General features: G+C 37.4%; 1 protein-coding gene across 1 annotated transcript in view; it reads right to left on the bottom strand.

Moving 5' to 3' along the window:
- TBL1X (transducin beta like 1 X-linked) overlaps nt 1–14,003 on the bottom strand; it is a 139,602-nt gene that overhangs the window by 78,607 nt on the left and 46,992 nt on the right. Inside the window, exon 2 of the mRNA XM_040055295.2 lies at nt 10,380–10,487. The gene's annotated coding sequence lies outside the window, so the exon portion shown is untranslated. The remainder of the gene's footprint in view (nt 1–10,379; nt 10,488–14,003) is intronic.

The raw sequence follows: 14,003 nt of genomic DNA, 5'->3' as shown, positions 1-14,003 counted from the left end.
ATATCGACTGGTTTTGTTCCAATACTGGGCTGAAATGACAATTAATTATGTAGAGATTACACACCATCCACAGGAAATGACTGTTGTTTTCAAGTGTTTAATTACTATGGGAAAAAAGTAACAGTGCTTTTTAAAGCAATGCCCCAACAACTTCTTATATATTGGCTATGACCCATAAGAAAATTAGGTAATTCTAAGGGCAGAATACTAGTTTTTATCCTCTATATTAGTTAAAAATACTACATGGTAATGAAAAGTTATTCTGCATTGTTCAAAACAAAAGTAAGAGCAGCTAAATTAATAGAACTGTTCAGATGACAAAATACAGCACACGATAAACTGTCCTTGGTTTTATGGCCAGTTTTTAGGCTCAGATTATACAAAAAACAAGAGCAGGAAAACATGATCACAGATGTATGAATTTATCTGTTTTATCAGTTCAGTTCTAGTTTAAAGCAGTTGAAACGAGCTTTGATAATGAAAGGTGATGGGAGCAGATCAAATGGTGCAAGTGATTTGATTAGCTCCCTGCTAACCATCTCGGGTAGATTTAATTTACAACGGCATGGTCACGTCTGACTGTGGCAAACAGCTCTGCACCTGCCTTCCGAGGTGACATCTTCATAGGAGACTGAGAGCTGTTGTATTTGCAAGGGTTGTAGGAAAATCACCCATTTTAAGCTTCTGGTATCTTCTCAAGATAAGAAAAAATGTTCAATAAAGAAAACGGTGCAAGTTTCCAGACCACCAAGAAATCACACAATTAATAAAATCTGCTGTGTAAACTCTCTCCAGCCACTGAAAACATTATTACAATTATGCAAACAAGCCCTGGGCCTGACTTTAGTAGTAAACTCAAGCAAATGGGACAAAGCCACAGCAAAAAGCATACACCTGGAAGATTTCATCAACAAATCCACTCCAGGCGTAACAGACTGCCACAGTGCCAGAAATTTTATTTCCTCCATCCCTGTAAAAACAAGGCCACTCCTATTTTGCTCTCTCTTTCAAAGGGACATAGAATTCTTCTGCTGCATAGCAACAATGGTTTAAATCAATACAGATACTATCTCATTTGTCTCCAATATTCTTGTGTCAAAATATCAGGAACACAAAACATAATATAATGATGCAGACCGTTACCTATCAATGAGTTCTTAATGTTCACTCTCTTGTGAAATCCTAATCCAAACCTGATTTAAGAGTCAAGAGAAAACATGTGCCAAGAGGTTGGACTCCAACAAAGCTGACATACTCTTTATCCGAGCTGCTGTATGCAAGGCAAGAGCATGCACTGGTTCCAGGACAGATGACCGAAGCAAGAAGAGAGCTCCGAGAGACATGGCACCATGCAAGCTTTGGGAGAGGGTTGAAATAATATCCACAAGATAAATGGAAACTCTGGAGAGTCTATGGAGACTTTGAATATTCCCAAAACATGATTTGATGAAGCAAGTTAGTATAAAGAAAGGTGGTTAATTTATAGGAAAAAAAACTGAGGAGGACTAGTTGGCAAATTTGTGTTTATACAAAACTGGTAATAGGCAGTAACAGCAGGCTTAATACCAAGGGTTCTCTCCCTCATTTGCTGATTTTGGCCACACTAGCTAATCAAACATCTACAGAGAAGAGAAATTCAGAGGATCCCTAGGCTTACGCCTCCCAGCCAGGGTTGTCATTCCCTCCCTCCTCTTTCACTTAACTTCCCTGACCCAAGTGCATCTACTGATATCATTCCTCAGAGCAGAATTTTCACGTTGATGGCACAACAAATAGCTTTGCTTACTTAACTTTTGCTGCTCTGGCCTCAGGTTATTATTTAAAAAACTGATATAGCACTTGTTACTTTTCTTTCTTTTAATGATCTTTGCATAATTTTAAACACGTGCTTAACGGGGAGAATTTTCACTCTTTGAGCTTGCAAAGACTGTATATATTAACAGACTTCCAAAACATTATCTAATTAGGTTAAAATCAAAAGATTTGGGCTTACTCTTAAGCAAATAATTTACAAAGACCTATCCGTTTCTAGAGAGAAATCAAATGCATGCATACATTACAAGGAAAAACAGCTTATCCAGTTTACTACTAAGTAACATTTATCAATTCAAATTGTTTAAAACAGAGCCATCCAGCTATAATTAATAGCTTGACATAAACATGGAGTTCGTTAAAAGAAGGAAATAAGCAAAATATTGGAATGAAATAATTTATCTGGAAATGTTTGAGGCCATGTTTTGTGAAAACATGGCTGGAAAGACCTCATGTCATTTCAGATACCAAGTTTAGACTTAGCCATATTTTAACACAGCTGAACTTTTGACTTAAAAATTAAAGAATTTGCAAAAGAAAGAAAGAAAGAAAGAAAGAAAGAAAGAAAGAAAGAAAGAAAGAAAGAAAGAAAGAAAGAAAGAAGAAAGAAAAAAAAAGGGCATGAAACTAGACATGCAAGCTGAGATTATTGTTCTAAAAGCTGATGTAATTTATTGAGCCTTAAATGACCAAAGATATTTAATGTCTGATTGAGCCTTTATCTCTTCCAACATGAGCTTAATTTACGTTTGAGGTCATATTTTGAAGGAAATTATTGAGCCTTAAGTGACCTAAGATATTTAATATCTGAATGCATGGAATGGAATCACATAAGGAACAAGAAGACACACTGTTGTTTAAGGCCATAGTACAATGTTTATCCAAAAAGGTGCACTGCACCCTTCTTTTGTGCCAGTACAAGAATTATTATTTTTGTATAATGATGCTCTATTTTTAATACAGAGGAAAAGATTCATATCAATGTCAATTCCTTGCTATACCTTGACCTGGAATAGTGTTTCTAAGCTAGCAGTTCAGAAATTGCCAATAACTACTACAGTAGGAATATCTCTTCATACAGGCTGCTGTTTTCCTAATATTATCAAGTGCACTTAATGGGACATATTCTAAACATACATTTTGAGATAAACCACTGAAAACATAAGGTTTCTTTGATGTATTTTGCAGTTTCAAGTGGCAGAACTGGTCATCAAAGGCAAAATTGCACTACCAAGCTGTAAAATGTGACTATAAATAAATTACATGTTTTACATATTATATATTTTTAATAACTGCCTATCTAGACAAAAGTATTACTAAATGTGTGATATACTAACTATGTATAACATTAAAAGATTAAAGACACATGACATAGTATAAACATTTCAGCATAAAAGTGAAAGCAGCATTTGAAGGCCAGTGACCTAAAGGGAAGTTTTAATTGTTTCAGCTTTTTCTAGCATCTCACATGAAGCTAACCTCAGGTTTTGCTTGGCACTTTATAATTCAATGAAAAGAGAAAATGTCTAGCCAGAGTCCTGGACTCACTACAATCAGTAAGAAAGATGCCAGTGGCCTCAAACCAGCTATTACTAAAAAGGATGAGCACATAGTACAAACTGTTCAAAGCATGGTATCATTGCCATTGTGTTTACAAAGAGTTCCCTGAGTCAGACTGGCATTCTTTTCTGTGTAACAGAGAACAAAAATACCTTATACTTTTAAAATTAGTTTTACAATGTTGAATGTAATCATCCTTTAAACATACAAACTAAACAAAACAAAACAAAACAAGACTTTTTTTTCCTATCAAGGAATGTAAAAATGATTAAGGTGAATCATTATATCCAGAAACCTTGATTACTGGGAGAACTAAGCAGGGACTAGAGAGAAATTATTCTACATTTCCTTGATCAGAGATATACAATCATGCTATAGATGAAGGTAGCTATGATTGATTACTCTGTTTATCAGGACTGCAAGCTGGTTAGATAAAAGGGAAAATTAATTTGTGCATGCATCAGTTGAACTAAGCTTATTTAAACTGATTTAGGTTGACGATAAACACAATTCATGTTACAGACATTTGGGATGCTTGCTAAATCACACTGTAGCTCACAGAGCAACCAATAAAAAATGTTAACCATTTCAGATATAACAAAAATTACAAACCCACTTTGTTCTGTTACAGTGGAGATTTTTGGGAGTGCCTTCCCTGTTCCCCCAATATTTTCTGAGTAGGTGCCATCCATATCAACTCAATCTCCAGAACCATTTATAGAACATACAGCACTACACAGCTCTGAGCAGCCATCTCACATGTGAAGGTCTGAACACAGCAGAATTATCCAAAGGCTATGAGAAAGTCAATAAAAGATTATTTTGAGCCCTACTGCAGAAATGGTGGCACCGGTGTAAAACCAGGCGTGCTGCAGCTGTTTGCCTCTGCTCCTTACCTGGAGTTTACTGTCCCTGACAGCTGAACCAGAGCTAAACACTGACTGATCACTCCTTGCATTCTTTAAAGTTAGAACATCCTGGTCATTTCAAGAGACCTCAGCAAGAGCTGGCTGGGAATGGACTTTGCACTAAAACAGTCAGGGTACTTGAGTGCTCTGCTCTTGCAGCTCAGGTATGGGGTCTGTGATACCTTAAATCACCTCTGCTTTTTCTGTGATCACTCACTCTCCAAATATGCCATTACAACAACTTTACTAATCACTGTATTCACATTTGTGAAAAAAAGCCAAGCTTGGACCAAGGTCCTTGATTATAAAGCCAAGTATGAACCTGTGACCTCAGCGTGTAAGTAAAAACACAGTTTCAGTGACGACCATGTTTGCAAATCCATTTTGATTAATTATACCTGAAATATCTCCAGTTTACACCAAAGAACTAGACCTTAACTTTCACCACTACATTAAGTAAACTTTTGAGGAAAAAATAGTAATTTTATTTCTCTTCATTTACAGCATTTAGAGAGTAGACTAGACAGTAAAATTTCAGGTGAAAATGTTCACAGGCTGCTTGAAGACAGAATTTCTTCTGAAACTAACTGATGTTAATCTGTATATTGGGCACAAATTTTTAGCGTTACTATCTATATAACAATATGTTTATCCATCAGTTATATTAATTTTCCATTAAATCAAAGCAGTTCAGATAAGAACAAGGTCATACAAAAACATAAATGGAAATACAGATCCTGTACATCTCCAAGGCTTAATTAAAAACTTATTGAAAAAACAATCATATTACCTGTCCTGTTTCTGTATGGGATGGCTGCATGAGATATTCAAATTATTTAAGAGCATGTTTGTAGTAATTTCATTTCTACACCATGATATGGTGAAATAATTCAGTTCAAAATAAAATCTTTGTTTGAATCAACCTTTAAAAAGCAGAAAATCCTATTTGTCCTCACAGGAAAACTGTCCTAGCTCTGTTTGGGAAGCAGTGGATTTACTGCACACACACAGTGCCTCATTACAGGCAGGTCACAGAAGGCACCGTGTCTCTGGAATGTGCTACACACACAGTGTGTACACAGAACCTGTCCAAAGAAATAAATACCTGAGCTTCTCCAGAGTGCTGCAGCCTAAGCTGAATTCACTGACCCAGGCATATTTCTGCAGTTCTGCCCAGACAGGTTAAGCAGACTTTGGGTGGAAGAAAAAGCACCCTTGACCTGGGTTAGGTTTTTGCTGGGCAAACTCAGAGATGCAGTTTTGAGCAAGGCAGAGCTCCACTTCCCCCTCCTTGTGGCACGGTGTTTGCTCATGAAGGCGTGAACCTTTCCCTTCCGCTGGCACTCCAGCTGAACTAAACACATACTTACTAATGAATACAACAAAAATTGCCTTTTCCCACTTTGTATATCTCTTATTAGCACTTTCAGGTGACTGGCACAGTCAGTGTGGTATAATGTGTGCTACAAATCAAATAGCAGAGCATGGGATTATCACAGTTCAGTCCTACAAAGTCTGAGCTATGCCTTAAATAATCACCAGCTTAGATTAAAAATCAAAGGATAAGGCATTTTGCCACCTCATTTTGGAACACTAGCATCCTCTTTACTATCATCAAAAACCTTTCTTGAAACCTTGGCTGCGCTGAAGACAAAAGATTTAAAAAAAAAAAAAAGGCAGCTCAACAATTTTATTCCACTAGCAGTAGTTTAAAACTGTACTGTGTAAGAGAAAGGCTCAAAGCAAGTATTTCAGAAGTTAGTTATGACTGAAATAGTAGTTTTATCTCTCTACCACAATGTAAAATACATATTCTAGCTACATATACTTTTTTGTGACTTGGTTGATAACCCCAAAAGTACTAATTAATACTTCATTAATAAAATCAGAGTTCAGTTAACCATGATTCACCAAGTAGGAAGAGAAGTACCAGGGAATATACAAATAAAGCTCTACTTCAGCCATGAAACAACTGTAAATTTAAAGAATGTTCATATTATTTTAAAATATGCTCATTTAAAAAGTATTATCACAACAGTTAACTATTTTTCAGTAAACAGCTATGATGCCATTAGACTTCTAAGAACAACCACTCCATGAATAGTTGATGCGTGCACCCGCAGGTGCAATATTATTTGATGGCAACACTTGAAAAACAACGTTAGAAAACAAAATCAATACAGAGTTTATTAATTAAACCTCTGAATTATAAAGGATATTGTTTAAAAGCAGTTTGATTTTCTAGTCCATAAATCTGACTGACCAATAAAATTATTTGGTGGGATCAGGTGCCAACAGTAACTTTAGTTAACATTAAGAAAGCCTATCTACCCTATGCCTGTGCATATATAAAGTTCTAAACAATAGGGGAAAAAATCATTAAAAGTTAGTAACTGTAAAAAATTATAAAAGCTGTGATGGAACAGTATGCATGGGGGTATTATGGTACTTTCCCAAATCATGCATTTGCAAGCAAACTTTTTATTTATAGTTTCTCTTCATTTCTATGTCTAAAATGCAGTGTTCTTCTTATGCAAAAAGAAGATATGTATTTCCTCAAAACAAAATACGTTACTGTCCTAGGTTACAATGTAAGATGTGCCCAAAGTTTGCATCCTATCACCATCTACATGAGATGTTGAAGCTAGGCTGGGCAGTGTTTCCCTTGCCCCCTCCCTCCAGACTATCTTCTGTTAATGGCCCATCAATGCCCTGCTGCATGACTCACAGATAACTTCCTCCAGGAGCCATCTCTGGTTAATGGGCAATCAAGGACCCATTGCAAAACTGATAAAATGATATCAGTCCATTGTGAGATGCTCCGCCCAGGGGGAGGAGCCAAGCATTCCCACCTGGATATAACCTGGGATTTGGGACAGCACAGGCAGCCTTACCCACTGGATTCCCAGAGGACAAGAGCTACCAGACCTTTCTGCAGGAACACTGCTTCAACAAGACCACTTCATCTGGACTGCTACCACCATGGTGTCAGGTTGTATTCTGACTCTGTCAGTGATCTTTTGTACCATTGCATGTATTTTATTTTACCTTTTTTTTTTTCTCTCCTATTAAATTGTTTTTTTTTTTTTTTTTTTCTGACTTGGAGTCTCTCGCTGGTTTTACCTTGAAGCCAGCACAGTTACTGCTAACTTATGGATAATAGAACATTCTCAATCACAGCAAATGAATGCTTCTGAAAAAATACTGTTCTGGAAACTTTAAAAAAAATAATGAACATTTTTATATTAATCTGCACCCCTGCACTTCTATCAATAGCCACAACTTGCACTACCACATTTCATTTGTGACATTCCCAAACTGTACTTATTCCAAGCTCTTTGACCAACAGAAATCTGCTGATACGCTGATACATTTGAAGTACCTTCCACTACATCCTATCCATCTTGTTCTTAAATTCAAAATAACTAATTAATACAAGAAACATAAAACTAGGAAAAGGTGACCTCTTTCTTCCTAGGTATCATGTGCATACACCTACTTTTCCTACATTTTCAAACTGAACTTCCCCAACCTTTTCTTTTTTGACATCTAATTTCACCTCATCTCTTTTTTTATCTTGCTTTTTATAAGGTTTTCTAGTCAAATACTGTCATTCCCTGTGCATTCATACAACATATCCCACATGATCCTGATAAAGCTCACCTTTTACCATGGCCACACCTACCATAACTACTGATAACAACAGTTATCAGTAGTTATCATTCTACCTGCTGGGGACATCTCCACTAAGAGCCAGACAAAGGATATAGAAGATGGTACTCTACATTATTAGCACCCTTATTCCTCAAAATGACATCATTCAGGATGTCAAGGTCTTGAATTCATACAGATAACCTGCTAGCAGATCCCAGAAGGATATAGTTGGCAATTTGAGATAAAGAAAACCACCAAACCATATCAGGGAACTGGATGATCTGCTTAAGAATGTATTTGTGAAACACGAGAAGAACTGGGAAGGATGTTCATCTGAGAGGAGTAAGCTAGAAATGCCATGCAGTCAGTAGTAACTCATCAGGCACTCCCCAATTTTATTGCTAGAATACAGAATGCACAGGCCCAGAGTGTAATTATCATTCTGGTATTTGAAACAGTTTAGTTAATAGCAAGCATGGAAGTTCATTAGCCCAGTAAACTAGGGAAAAAAAATTGCACCTGGGAGAAAGTACAAGGGTAAAAATGTGGAGAACTCTTCCTACCCCACTGCCACCAGGGACCATAGGTAATGATTAAATAGCCCAAAAAAGGCAACCTGTGGCAAAAAAATCATACTCCCATTCTGGGTTAAGGGTGTAATTAGCTTGAAACATAGATTACACTTGAAAACCCAATGAAATTAATTCTAAAAGGAAAATCTGGCTAATTGAAACAGCACAAGACCTCCAATTTGGGATTCATGTTTTAAAGGAATACAAACACACCGTACCAAAAAGGCCAAACAAGCAATATATACTTTCTTCTAAGTAGAAGAAAAGCATTTTTAAAGATAAGGAGGCTGTTAGTAACCAAAACAAACGTTAAAAGACAACTTTAAATTAGTACGGTGCAATAATTTGTGCCTTAAGAGTCTTTTAAAGTGTTTGTGAGAGGATCATTTCAATGATGCTAATTTTCAATACATTTTGGAGCACCAGAGAAATTCAGTAAGACTGATAGCATTTTCTGCTAATAGTTGAAGATGGTAAGCAGTATGATCTCAGTAATTATAGAGATCTACGCCATTACTAATTTCAGGCAAAATACCCATCAAACTTATAAAGGATAAATTCACTGGGAAATTACATGAAAAAACCAGATGCCAGTCAACACTATTTTATAGAAACTTGCTAAATAAAAAAGAGAATTTTATTTAATCATCTGATAAAGTTACAAACTCTGGTCAGCAGACTTTATTCCATAATGAAACAGACTTTTGAACCTTACAGCCACACAAAACTCAGAGTAAGACATCATCAGTATCATCAAATGTGATTAAGATATAGATATGAAAAAGTAGCTGTTAATAGGAATAATAATTGAAAAAGCACTCTACATTCCTCCAACAAAATTATCCAGTATTCACTCAACACTATATAAGAGTATCATCAATGATACAAAAGGAAATACTGTTGATAGTAGTAACAGCACAAAAATTGTCAAACTGGTCAGTAAAGGCAGAGGAACTGTTACCCAGAATAATATGGTTTTCTGTGCATGATGAGGACAGTGTATTACAGCCAAGTGGACTCATGTAGGAAGTAAGAAACAATGCAGGTAAAACTCAGAAAACAGTGCACAGAAACAATGGACTTACAAAATACACACAATCTTAATTTCTTAATAGAAACAACTCCATACAGACAGCGAGGCCTGACAACAAAATAAACTTCCCACACATGTAAGTGCATAAGACCATACTACCTTAGCCCACAGCATTAGTGGTACTGGAATAGTGAATATAGCTATATTGTCCCTGCACTGTTTTCCCAACATGGCAGAGATGCCATTGTTCTTTTGCCATTATTCACAAAAAAAGAGGAAGAATACTGTACCCTCTTGAGATGTTCACCAGAACACCCCACATGCTGTTATTAGCACAGAAACTCATGTGGAAAGAGCACACCAGCAATCTGAAAATGCTGCAGAGAACCAATTAATGTTACATGAACACAGAAGCTGTCTCTCATCCACTGCAGGAGAATAAGACTGCGCAGGCATAAAGTTAGAGCTCGGGCAGTATTGATGGTGGTGTAGGTACAGTGACAAGACAGATCTTACTGCTTATGTGTTTTGGGGTTATTTCCTACCACAGCAATTATTTAAGACCAAAGCCACTTAAAGAATTGTACAGTACTTCTTTGTTTTGCTTCTTCAGCCTGTACCTTAAGAACCAACCCTGAACAAATGCAGACTTTTTGTTAAATGCCTCTGTTCAAGAGAGCTGGACTGCCACAGTCTTAAGTGACAACACAGGCAGGATTTCATCATCATGTATGTGCACAGGACCTGACTGCCTGGGTGATCTCAGCAAGGGAAAACCTGACAGAACAGGGAGTGGCACACCTGAGGTGAGCCCTTATTTGGCGATTCTTTTTGGCTTACCTGGTCGTGAGACCCTTGAGCTGCTGAATGCTGCTCCTCGCAGGCTGCTGTCAAGAGTCTGGGGGTTTGAGTTACCATGGAGATCACTGCATCTGACAGCTGAGGGGGCTGCAATGAGAGACAGGCACCCGTCAAACAAGCGTCCATCACCTCAAAACACAAGCACATGACTCCTTTTGCTTTTGGCATTCACCAAGGTCCGAGCTCCCAGACCTTAAGCTTACAGTTTAGCTAAACTGTAAGGGGAAAAAAATCCAGCACTCATCACCAAAAGAATTAGAGGTGAGGGCGATCCCCACAGACACACAGCATTTTGCACTTTGCAAAACCATGCACTTATCCAGGAGCTTGGAAGGATCCTAATATACCATGAGTTTGACTCAACAATTTTCAGCCTCTCTGGTCAAGTGTAAGAACAGCAAGCAATTCACCCAGAACCACCGCTGAGCACAGGACTGGAATGGCAGTGCGCTGCCTCAGAACGGTGGCACAACAAAGTGCTCCCTCAGAAGGCCTCCAGTGGGAAACCGAGCATCACTTCTGTGCAAGAAGTAGGCAAAGGAAGTCATTTTCTTGAATGTTTTTGGGGCAAGGCTGAGGCAAGCTTTTATGAAAATCAAACATGAAAGACAAGCCTGGAATTCGTTTGCAATGATAAACCTATTTGGAGACTTTTCCCAGCCTGCCAACGAGCATGACGAGTAAAGCATTATTTCTTATAGCCTTTGCCATTCGAGCACCATGTATATTGACTAGTTTCTTATTCTTCCGTTTCAAGCCTTAAGTCTTCTTTTATCTACATAATTCAATAATTAAATGCAGTAAAGTGAAATGAGATAGTCACTGGAGACTTTTAAAATTAATTATCCTCTTCCATACCAATGTCTGACAGCTTTTAAAACTATTGTCCTGGTTTTGTCTGGGACAGAGTTCATTTCATTCCTAGCAGCTGACACGGCGCTACATTTTGGATTCAGTGTGAGAGTAATGCTTATAATACAGTGATGTTTTAGCTGTTGGTGAGCAGTGCTCACACTGAGTCAGGGATGAGCAGGTGCACAAGAAGCTGGTGGGAACATGGCTGGGACAGTGGTCACGGTCTGGCCAATCCATGCCATACAATGTCACACCCAGTATATGAACTGGGGGGAGCTGGCTGGGAGGGGCTGTTCCCTGCTTGGGGCTGGGCTGAGCGTCCTTCAGCAGGCAGTGAGCAATTGTACTGTGCAAAACTTGTCCTTTTTGGGTTTTATTTCTCTCTCGGTTTGTTATCTCCCTTTTAATCACTATTATATTTATTAAAACTATAAATAGTATTATATTTTATTTATTAATTACTTATTTCCATTATTAAACTCTTCCTATCTCAACAAGTGGGTTTTACTTTTTTCTGATTTTCCTCTATCCCACTGGAGTGAGTAGGGGGATGGAGTGAGGGGCTGTGTGGTACTTAGTGACCTGCTGAAGTCAAACCACAACAACTACACATTAAGTACCGTTTTATGATATAATCAATTGAATGGATAACATATTTAAACACAACATCAGGAAAAGCTTCCATAAATCCAGTTCCAATTCTCAATCTGCAGCACTACAATGTTCTCACTTACCTCATTGTGACATAAATACACCATCTAACCAAATACACCCACTCTCTTCAGAAAGAGTTACCTCTTTCCTAATCGGAGCTGAATGACTACACAAGGGGCAACACCTGCCTACTGAAGCATCACAAACTACTAGCAATACATCAGCTGGACATCCACAGTTTTCCTGAGTCAGTCTACTAAATGCATATAAATCTTCATCTATGTGCCTGTGTATCTAATTACCTGTCTAATTCTCAGATGGCATTCTGAGTTGACTGTTCTCATCTCTCCATCTCTCTTTTTTTTTTTTTTTTTTTTTTTTTTTAATAATTATAGAATCATTGACCCGTTGGGGTTTGAAGAGACTTAAAAGATTATCTCATTCCAACCCTCCTGCCATGGGCAGGGATACCTCCCACTAGACCAAGTTGCTCAACACCCCATCCAACCTGGCCTTGAACACTGCCAGGGTTGCAGCATCAACAACTTGTCTCCCATCTAATTTTTCCTGTGGAGCATGTTATGTTTATACAAAATACAATATACTCAAGAAGCATAATTGTGTGTAAATATAAAATCTGAAAATCCATGCAACAATTAGAGGATTTCCCATGCCTTATGGGAAAATTGTTAAGAGTATTATTATACTAAAATTATCTCAATTCAATACCCTTACATTATGCTATGCAACAGTAACTAACACATACTGAGGCTGCTCCCATGCCAAATACCAGGGAAGTAATTGGCTCATCCGGAATGAAGGCTTCTGCAAGATCCATGGAGTTTAAAGGACACAGTAGAACGAATACCAGATACTCCTACTGTAGCACTGCGGATGAACCAGGGTTATTGAAGAAATTCTATTAATGCTTACAATATCATAATTATACTCATAAACTGGTTGGGTGATGTTTTCATTTGTTCTGTTTACAAATCTTATAAACTGGATCACTGGTGGTTTCTGTCAGTGACAGGATCACTTGAAGGCCATTCACCTTGCCACAATGCTACAGAGGCAGGAGGCAGCAGTGCAGGAAGCACTGGTAACACAGGCTGGAAGAGCTAATCACTTCCTTTGGTAAGACCAGCTTGGGTAACGTTGAAAGACAACTTTTTGGCAAATACTAGCTCCCTACTGAAAAAGTGCAAACTACAATGAAAGATACATATTCGAGGTGAAAATATATCATTATTTTCATTTTATTACCTGTAAGTGTCAGTGAAGCTTCCCTTATGATTGGGTGACACCATACAGGTATTGATGATTGCAATAATCATATGGTATCATATGGCCCTACCCACAATGTTTTACTCAACAAGAGTTTCTTCAAATCCGATTTCATACAGAAGTAAATAATAATATGAGCTTTGAAATACACAGTAGGTAAAGACAAAAATGTTCTTTTAAACTTCCATTTGTAATAGCAACATTACAACCTATAGTTACTTACAGCAGGGTAAAGTCTTCACAACTTACAAAGAAATTGAAAAATAATCCATCACAAGAGATCACAGAATACAGCTGCAAAAGTGATTAGAACAGTGTAGAAAGTACTTTAATATAAAATATCTGGAGAGTTCCACTGATATAGTTTATAACCAAAAAAAAATAGACAGATGACCTAATTACAGCACCTAAGTATTTTCACTGGGAGAATATACTAAGTACCAACTGGCTTGTTAATCTAGCAAAGGGTTTGCATAAAACAAATCAGCATCTGGAAGCTGACAAGAAATTCAAATGAGAAATAAAGCACATGCTTTCCATCACCTGTGACTAACCATTAGTGCAACTATCCGAAGAAGAATGCAGAGATTCTCCATTTGTTGGTACCAAGCTTTAGTGGAACTTTCCCAGAAGATGAATTTTGGTGAAAACTCAAGATATCCCTGCAGTCATACAAAAGTTACTCCGTATTTCATACAGATAGATCAAGTCTGCGATAAAGAAAAGGGAAATTAGGTGTTGTAATCATCTGTTCCTGCTCATAAATTAAATATATTATGATAAAAAATCAAATGTCTGATTTTGTAA

Source organism: Hirundo rustica, chromosome 2 (assembly GCF_015227805.2).
Source record: "Hirundo rustica isolate bHirRus1 chromosome 2, bHirRus1.pri.v3, whole genome shotgun sequence".
Taxonomy (NCBI): Eukaryota; Metazoa; Chordata; class Aves; order Passeriformes; family Hirundinidae; genus Hirundo; species Hirundo rustica.
Note: the sequence above shows the minus strand (reverse complement) of the source record. Positions and strands in the feature narration are given on the sequence as shown.